The sequence below is a fragment of the Danio rerio genome, chromosome 17 (genome assembly GCF_049306965.1).
Source record: "Danio rerio strain Tuebingen ecotype United States chromosome 17, GRCz12tu, whole genome shotgun sequence".
NCBI lineage: Eukaryota > Metazoa > Chordata > Actinopteri > Cypriniformes > Danionidae > Danio > Danio rerio.
In genome coordinates, this window is record NC_133192.1 from 30,492,988 (window position 1) to 30,500,000 (window position 7,013).

General features: G+C 36.6%; 2 long non-coding RNA genes across 8 annotated transcripts in view; one reads left to right on the forward strand and one right to left on the reverse strand.

Moving 5' to 3' along the window:
* Window positions 1-7,013, reverse strand: part of si:dkey-28g23.3 — a 199,214-nt gene that overhangs the window by 166,354 nt on the left and 25,847 nt on the right. The window lies entirely within an intron of this gene.
* LOC141378588 (uncharacterized) overlaps window positions 1-7,013 on the forward strand; it is a 35,819-nt gene that overhangs the window by 22,766 nt on the left and 6,040 nt on the right. Inside the window, exons 2-3 of the long non-coding RNA XR_012393453.1 lie at window positions 4,712-4,900; window positions 4,984-5,079. This is a non-coding gene — a long non-coding RNA (uncharacterized lncRNA). The remainder of the gene's footprint in view (window positions 1-4,711; window positions 4,901-4,983; window positions 5,080-7,013) is intronic.

Consider the following 7,013-nt stretch of genomic DNA (forward strand, 5'->3'; position numbering starts at 1 on the left):
TGTTTAAAAATGTCACATGGCCATTCTTTAAAGTCTGCAGGTACGTTTGACTTCATCTAGTGCTGCGCAGACTAATCAAAATCTGATTTAAAGTGGTGCATGACAGTTTTATCCGTCTTGAGAAAGCACGACTAAACGTAACTGTGAAATGTAGAATCAACGTATTATGATAGAGCATTGAGAGAAGACAGCTGACTGTTGTTTCAGAGCAGCTACAAGAACTTTGATGACATCACAGCTAATGTTATAACTAGCCAGATTTAGTGCACAACAATAATCACTTTCCATCACGATCACCAACTAATTCTAACGTCTTATAAATCGAAACAATTACTAAATCATGTTTGCCAAAAAAATCAAATTTTTGTTGCATGCATCGCGGTTTGTTAATTCATTTGTTTATTAGTTGTGTGCAGAGGTTATTTCATACAAATGCTGTACTGATTGTTTTTTATTAAATCGCCTCACAGCAAGAAGGTTGCTGGTTTTGTCCTGGCTGAGTCAGTTGGCATTTCTGTGTGGAGTTTGCATGTTCTCCCCGTGTTCGCGTGGGTTTCCTCTGGGAGCTCTGGTTTTCCCCCAAAAGTTTAAAGACATACGGTATAGGTGAATTAAATAAACAAAATTCTCTAGTGTATGTGTGAATGCGAAAGTGTATGGATGTTTCCCAGTACTGGGTTGCAACTGGAAGGGCATCCGCTGATAAAACATATGCTGGAATAGCTGGCAGTTCATTCTGCTGTAACGATCGATGAAATAGAGACTAAGCTGAAGAAAAATGATTGAATGAATGAATAATGTAATCATCATTGATTACGCTATGAGATCTGCCATGACTTCAGCAAACTATGTCTTCATTCCAGTCCACTTAAATGCACTTGTGAACTTCTCTTCACTTGTTCCCTCAGGGGAATCCTCAATGACATTTTGAAGTGCGTTCCACTTCATCAAAGGAACAAGGTGGAGCTTATAGAAATATACTCGATCACTCGATTTTGACTGAAGGAGCGAGTCAGCTTCATTTGTCCATTCCAGCACCTACATGTCGATTGTGACATCCCAAGTGCTCAATCGTTTACACTCAAATGTAGTTTTACTGTTTGGTCAAACTACTTATTTAAAATGAGTAAAAACAACACAATTCTTAAGGTTTTCCTAATTCTTAACTCGTTTTGTTAATTGTTTAATCCACTTAAATTGTGTATAAAGGATTAACTTAACTGATTTGGGTGGGGACAACATGAAGGAATTGTGTGGAACCCTGCATTTATTTTCAGTGTAGGGCAGGGATCACCACACTTGTTCCTGGAGGTCCAGTGTCTTGCACATTTTAGCTCCAACCCTAATCAAACACACCTGAACAAGCTAACCAAGGTCTTACTAGGTATACTTGAAACACCCTGGCAGGTGTATTGAGGCAAATTGGAGCTAAACCTTGCAGGGCACCGGACCTCCAGGAGCGAGATTGGTGACCGCTGGAGCAGGGCATTCCATTTAAACCCATTCAGATGTTCAGCCAGTAGTGGACACTTGTGTAATGTAATCGATGACGTAAATCTGAATGAATGAGTTTGAGGGCAGTTAGCAAGTAAAGGGCAAAAAAATTGGACTGGAATGCATCCTACGAGTGCCCAGTGTCCTGCTTACTTGTTTTCAATTCCGCCCATGACTATACGCAGCTGAAGCTGTGGTTCAAGTCGAACATGCCTAGTGCCATGTGTTTATTTGTAGAAACTGGCTTATTTAGGCATGATGAAGCCGGTTGTAGAAGAGGCACTATTGCATTGCATAACACAAAAAAAGATGATCTGTTGATCCAGAAATTCCGAATCCACAGTTTCTCTGTGAAATCAAGTATAAGCTCCCAGAAAAAAAACAGTGCATGGCTAAACCAGAGTATAAGGGGCTTTCCTTGCCATTAATGCTGGATATATAAATAGCTGTGACATACATAAACCTACCAACATCTGTCATCATGAAACTTATTGCGATAAGACAAAATTAACTTTTAAGATATTATAATATCCTAAATATTAAAATCTAAAATAATCTAAAATATCAACCAATCCAGCTTAAAAGTATCCAACATTATATTTTACATTATATTAAAAAGTTTTTTTTGTCTAATCCGTAAAAATGTCTGCTTTGTGAATCATGTTGGAGCACAAAAGAAACAAACAGAGTGAAATTTCAGGACTCTTGTAAACTATGTAGACATTTGAAATGATTGCGACTGGTGAACTGCCATTTTCAATATTTCACTGTCTCTTTGTCTTTGGGGTGTTAGCCAATCAGGAACAATCATAGCTCATCAATGTAGTGCTTCAGAGAGACTGACCAGTGATTACACTCTTACAAGACAAGTGTGTGTGTGTGCACATGTGTTTGTGTGCAATGAGTTGGGGCTTGCATCGGGCTCATCTAACTTTCTTGTGTTAACCACTTTCACTTTATCAGCATTTTTAGCACGATCCACATTTAGGGCATTCTTTATGATTAATCTTGCAGTATATTCTTGTCTACTGTCTTTTATTCATTAAACGTTTTCCAAAAACTATTGAACAAAATAATATTGCTTTAGGGCTAGGAATAAAAGTAATAAATATTCATTTGATTGCACATCTACTCCAAGAGAAACCAACAACACATCTTTGTTGTATTCCTAATAATAATAATATCATTGATGACTAATAGTGTTTTCTTCATTGTTTAAAAAACACTGATTAATTAGTTAAGATAAGAAAACGGGTGTGATCCAACATTAGATGCAAATAAAAGTGGCTAATCATTAATTTCTCTGGAGATGTTTGCATGCTCAATGAATGTGCACTGATCACACATCAGTTGACATCACTATCAAAACTCTGGGACTTTGTATTAAAGTGCATTGTGTCTGTTTTTACTTGTAAAGTAATGTTTATGAGTGTGCCATAATTTAATTTAAGCATAATCTATTATATTGTAGGCTTAATAAAAAAAAAATCACTGTGTATTTCATACTCATAACTTTGTTTTCTATATTATTAATAAAACGTTGCAATTCGATTTACGATTTAATTTTGTTGTCAAGCTTCAACTCAATATTCTGTATCATAGCTTAAAAAAAATAACAAATTCCAACTTCTATTCAAATTTATTTTTAAATATTCAGAAATTAAACACTTATTTTTCTCTAGAGCAAATGGTAAACACAAATACCTTAGCTTTTTGTAAACAAGTTGAACTTACAGTAGGGAGATAGTGTGGCTTATAAAAACAAAAAAAACATTATAAAAATACAGAACACTTAGAAAACTAACATGGCTGAAACAACTCTGAAATTGTACTTTGCTGTTGCTTGCTACTAGATTGAGTGTCACTGGCAAGACTTTCATTTGACTTTTTAGCAAGCCACTCCTCATACACTCATATAGCCATCTGTGGGGCTTTTTTAGGTGCTGGTTGTTGCATTTTCTCATGCTGTGTAACAATTCTTAAAAATGACCTGCTTTTGTTTGGTGTCTGACTTTGAAACAAAAATATTTCCTTATTATTGACGTCATGTTTTTCATTGATAATAATTTGTCAGTTAATGCTTTTGAAGCGGCAAATGCCATTATCCCACATGTGTGTTTTTTTATTGGGAACGTTTCGCATAGTTCTGTTGCTCAATTCTGAATTCTGAAAAGCACGCTCACTCAATTTGCTAGTAAGACTGTCACACACAGACGGCAGCCACACATTTGGGCGGGGGAAAATAAATAATACATATATATTTTATATCGCAGCCTCTTGCGATTAGCTAATCGCAACTTTTTAAATCGTGATTCGATTTCGATCAAATCACACAGCCCTAGTGCCAACTCTGAAATTCTATAAAATAAAATTGTTCTGGCAGTTCATTACACAATTTTTTTATTACATGATTACATGATTTACAATTTACATGACAAACTTAGACAATACATTGCTTTAAACTATTAAACAAGATCAATAGAAAGTCACCTTGCTAAACTGCAGTTAAACATTGAAAGCTGTTAAAGCATCTGTGAATAACAAGCTACAGACAACTTTCTGTTCAAATATTTATGTAGTTTTTTAAAGTGACAGCTTTAAGAAAAGTCTCCAGCTGTATGTCCATGTGTTCAAACTGAAAACTTTTTTAAATTAATACACTGTTAAAAAAATAAAACATTTATGTGTAAATGTGTTAACAGAAATTGTCTAAAGTGTCTTTATTTATGTTTTCATTTCACTTTGGTTTGACAGTTTTTAAATCTGCAGTTAAAAAAAAAAATCAGACATTTTTACAGCTTTAAATGAAAAACCACCTTGGTCAGTTATGCAAGTTTTAGTACAAAACAATGTAATGAACTTTCAGTATTTTTCTTATTGATAGATAGATCTTTGGTTCTAAATGTTGCACATGCCTGTCTCACTCTCTTAGTATTGCTTATTAGTGAACAATAAAATAAACAAACAGCACTCATGTGCCAAAATTAGCCCTGGTTGTTCAACAGACGGCTCTGTGGCCTTTTGCAGTTATTTGTGTTTGCGTTACACCTTTCTGCAAGTACATTTTGGAACAAACAGGTATTTACGGTTGATATTAACGCGTTGTGCACCACAGTGTTTGTACCCTGGGAAAGGCCCATCTCCCCGAGGGCTCGCTGGGCCAATCTGGTGGTGTTGTTCCTAACCCTGGGAATCCTTGTCCACATTGTGCCCACAGTGAGAAAGGTAATCCGGACGGATGGTCTCCATGAATCAGCGCCACATTAAGAGTTTCAGCCCTCTCATTATCCTGCACCACATTTCCCCCAGGGGGCTGCTACAGTGCCGGAGCCTCACCACATACAGCCGCTCATTACCAATCTGCCCACCGAGGCCCGGCTCAGCCAGAGTCCCTGGTCTCGCTCAGGTAAGGGGCCTGCTTCCTTTCTCCACCTCCATACAACATCCACAGGCTCAAGGGTGAAGAGAAACAGCATGCTTTTTTCAAAGGCGCTGCAGGTGTCACCGTCCCAGAATCCTCCAGCAGAAGCCCCTCCCCGCACACAACACACAGGCTGATGGTAGAGAGTCTCCAATAATGGTGCGGTAAGTGTTTGCCTTGCATCTATTCCCTCATGAGAATTTATATTCCCACAATTTCCAGATACTGATATTGGTGGGAGAGTTTGGGTTAAACGGCACTCTACCAATTAGGCTTCTTTTCTCCCCAAGGATGTTTCCCTAGGCAATGACGACTGTCATAGCATAGCTAACTCTAATGTCCTCTTCCTTTAAAAAAAAGGAAAATAAAGCAGGAAGCACATTTGCTTTTTTATTTGTGCAGTGTTTGTATTCACATCTAGTGGCAAAGTTTGAAACTAGGCTTAGATGTAATTAAGAAGAGAAACCCTTTTTTTTTTTTTTTGCTTATTAGGAATAAGCAAATAGTCCACTAGGTAATTTTGGCTGAATCGGTGGCAGATGGTAACAGGACCTGCTTGCTTTTGCTTTATTTGGAATGCACACCTCTTGTTAATGGATGAAGGCAAAAATACAGATGTGCCTCATCAAACTACACAGTGACTTTTGCCTTTAAATAAAAAAAAAAATCCTATATTTACAAAAAAAAAAAAAGGCTGGCAGAAAGGATTATGTGTGCACATGCAATTAATCCTTCATTTGCACACAAATAAACATGCCCCGATGTATACAGTCATGATAAATAATGCAAACAGAACATCAACAAGCAGAAGAGTTAATCAATCCACAAATCCACAGACCAAATCCCAAATAAACAGACTTAAAACAACATATAAAGTGACGACAATAACAGATACAACTTTACAGATTATTCACACAAAAATGAATGTTTTCTGTTTATTTGCTCACCCTCTGGCCAACCAAGATGTAGGTAACGTTTTCCTCAATCAACATAAAGGAATAATTTTTATTTGAATCATAAAATGCAAGCCAATAGCCATGTTTTCCTCCATCTATTTGTTGGCTATTTCATGCAAAAATGCTTAATGGAAATGCCAAGATGTGCATACAGTACATTTTGAAAATGTGCTATTTATATAACTTACGTGCACATCAAGTAGGGAGTAGGATAAACTTTTTCTTTGATAAAAAAAATGTGCATATACAGTACAACAATAGAAACAAAAACATTTCAGTCAGAACAGGGGTGAGATGGGACAAAAGGCCCACAATGTTTTTTTCTGACTGCATCAGACATCAGATATCTGTCAAAGCATTTTGCTTGGATGGGGGTAAACAAATAATGCTTTACACACAAATGTTTTAAATGATGTTCCAGTTTTGTGCATATGTTTAATTAACAGCTTTGAATGGAAACATAGCTAGTGGCTACAGGCACTTTGAGTGTCAAAACATTATATACAGGCAAATCAAAATGAATGCCTGCGGCCTTTGAAAATACATTGCACTCTCAGAAATGTTAATATTAAAAACCTTTTGAAACAGGTACCGCCCCAGTGACAGATTTTGTACCTTTATTTCTGAGAGTGTGAGATCACAATGTGAAACAATCCATATAAGCACATTCACAACAATCTGGAGATCAAGCTTCCTGACAAGTAATATTAATTTGTTTTGTCTGTATTGTTTTGTTTTTTTCAGAGTGTCGTTCGCTAAAGACTAGTGTTTAATGAATTACCAATAACCAAGGTCTTAGCTAAAAAAAACTTCTTTAATGTTCTACTGAAGAAAAATAAAAGGTCACCTACGTCTTTGATGTCCTGATAATGCTATTGGTGGATAAATAAGCAGCTTTCTTTTTTGTTGTTGTTGTTTTTTTAAATTTATATAAAAACAAAACGTGTGGGATTTATATTCAGTGCTCCCCAAAGATTCAGTGAAGATGCATTTGAGATGTTTGGGAGTCATGTTTGTTTCCAAACACATGGCATTGTTCGGGTGAAACTCGATACCGGCGTGCCAGCTGAGTAAATGCGTGGGTTTTGCAGCTGCCGCTAATCCAATGTCTTCTGTTCCAAAGGCGAGTTTACCTGCATGGT